This window comes from Caretta caretta, chromosome 6 (assembly GCF_965140235.1).
Source record: "Caretta caretta isolate rCarCar2 chromosome 6, rCarCar1.hap1, whole genome shotgun sequence".
In the NCBI taxonomy this organism is placed as follows: Eukaryota; Metazoa; Chordata; order Testudines; family Cheloniidae; genus Caretta; species Caretta caretta.
In genome coordinates this window covers 8,715,102-8,717,875 of record NC_134211.1, presented here as the reverse complement: position 1 = coordinate 8,717,875, position 2,774 = coordinate 8,715,102, and positions in this window count along the sequence as shown.

Sequence of the window (2,774 nt, the reverse complement as noted above, 5' to 3'; positions counted from 1 at the left end):
TTATTTCTAAAAATTCTGCCAAACCTAGTTTTATTATATATATTTATATATATATTGTGACAGGATCAGGCCAGATGGCTACAGCAGAGTGATCAAAGGTAGATATATTAGCCCCAGATTAAGCAGGTGCCTTTACCCTGAGTAAAATAATGGGCTGTTCCAGAACAATCAGGAAGTTGCTGGAACCAATTAAGGCAGGCTAATTAGGACACCTGGAACCAATTAAGAAGCTACCAGAATCAATTAGGACAGGCAGGCTAATCAGGGCACCTGGTTTTAAAAAGGACCTTCCTTCAGTTAGTGAGGCACATGCAAGGAGCTGGGAGCAAGAGGCGTGCAAGAAGCTGAGAGTGAGAAGGTGTACTGCTGGAGGATGGAGGAGTACAAGCGTTATCAGACATCAGAAGGAAGGTCCTGTGGTGAGGATAAAGAAGGAGCTGGGAGGAGGCCATGGGGAAGTAGCCCAGGTAGTTGTAGCTGTCATGCAGTTGTTACAGGAGACACTGTAGACAGCTGCAATCCACAGGGCCCTGGGCTGGAACCCAGAGTAGAGGGTGGACCTGGGTTCCCCCTCATCCTTCTCAACTCCCTATTTGATACAAGAGGAGGTGACATGGACTGTGGGTCCCACCAGAGGGGAAGGTCCCTGGCCTATCCCCCAACCCACTAGGTGGGTGAGCAGAGGCTGCTGGGATTGATCTCCTCCCTTTCCCCATGCTGGCTAGTGATGAGGTAATATGAATGAACAGCGGGTTTGAGGCACTAGCAAAAGTAGCCAATCTGAGGGCTGCCGTGAATCTCTGAGGCGATCAAATCCACCAATAAGTGCAGGACCCACCAAGGCAGAGGAGGAACTTTGTCACAATATATACATATAAGCTCTTTGGGACAGGGCCTGTCTCTTCAATATGTACAATGCCTAGCACATTGGGATCCCACACTTGATTGGTCCCTCTGGGTATAACCAGGCTGGAAACATTAAAATAACAAAAATGTCCATGTTTTGATTTATGAAATGTTTTTGCAGCCTTTCTTTGAGAAGCTCTAACACCTCTCTCATTTGTAGCAGGGTTCTGAAATTAAGCAGAGGGAAAGCCCTTGGGCTGGAGAAGTGCCTTTTCTTTGTCCTGGAAGGTCTGCTCCAGTTTGGCTGAGATATCAGTTGTTACCAGTCACCAATTCTTTTCTCTCACTTGGGTTCCTCCAGAAAGTGGCGAGAGGCTGCGGGAATAACATTCGAACTCAACCATTGTAGAGCCAGGCCTGTCCTGGAGCAGCACACACGACTGGAAATGTGTGGGACCTGCTGGCATGGGAGGAAATGGGGGACACACAGAGCCCCTGGCCTGAGGGAGAAGGAGGGGGGGTCTCTGAAATAGAGCGGTTGGGATGGTGGCACACAGGGAACTTGAATGGAAGGAAAGCGTGAGCCCCTGGTGTGTGCACTGAGTAAAGCCTGAGCCGAACACTCTCTGAAGGGGTGGGGGAAGTGCCCTCTGCATCTTAGCTCTGAAACCTGTTACTCTGGGGACAGGACAGGACACGGAGGCAGAGAGGAAAGCCCCAAAGTCCCAGACACAGATTTTGTTGCTGGGTTGGATTGGAGCTGAGTTCCCAGCCAGCCTGTGATGGGGTTGCCACACTGGGCAACAAGGGTTAAGGGATTATTTTGGGCTCAGCCAGCTCTGCCCTGCCCCACCTGCAGCAAATGCTCCATCTGCTGGAGGACTTAAAAGACTGGGAATTCACTCATTTGGGTTGCAGAGCGAGAGGTGAGAAGACCTGCAGAATGCAGTGGGAAGCTTGAAGGCTGTGATAACTGCCCGGAAAGAAGGACCCACCCAGAGAGGGACGTATCCTTTGCACATTGGTAACCCCCTCTTATTTATTGTGGTTTGGCTTTCCCCACCAGGAGCCGGAAGCAGGAAGATACTGACGAGGCTCTCCATTGCCTCTGGCCTGAGGGAGAAGGAGGGAGTCCGTGAAATAGAGGGGTTGGGATGCTGGCACACAGGGAACTTGAATGGCAGGAAATCGTGAGCCCCTGGTGTGTGCACTGAGTAGGGCCTGCTGGAGAAAGAGACATGTGCAATCTTTTGGTGGAGAAGGTACTAGCAAGGGACTCGGTATTCCTGGACCTTGAGGGAGTCATTCCCTTCTCTGAGCCTCTTTCCCTCTCCCTCCTTGGGTCTGCCTTGGGCAGGCCTGGCTCGTGGCTGGGACTGCTGCCCTAAAGTTCTTCCTCTGTAATCTGTTGCCTTTCAAGTCCACTGAACGCCCCCTGTGGGTTTTGTGGCACAGAAGATCCTAAGCTCCTGTCTCCACCTCGCTCCTCGCTCCGGTCCCCTCTCCCTCCCCCCCTCTCTGGGCTAACCAGCCCCTGGCTCTCCAGCCTCACTCCAGAGGACCGTCTGTCCTGCCGGCTCATCCTTCTCCTGCCCCAGCCCTGCCCCCGGGCCTCCCTGCGCCTGCCAGGCCACGGGGAGATTCGTAGCTCTTCAAGCCACAAAGCACCGCTGGGATCCTCGTGTCTGACCTCCCCTGGAACACGGGTCCGAGCCCTGCCCGGAATGAATTCCCGCTTCAGCCAGAGCGGATCTCTCGGCAACAGGGACAGCCTTGAACAAAGGCGCCGGCTCCCCGCCCCTTCATGAATATTCAACAGGGGGCGGGGCTGGGGCGGAAACCTCCAGCCCGCCCCACACAACCAGCCCCCCCGGGGCATGGCCAAGGGAGACTCCATTTCCCAGAGACCTTGGCCAAGTGGGCCGCGC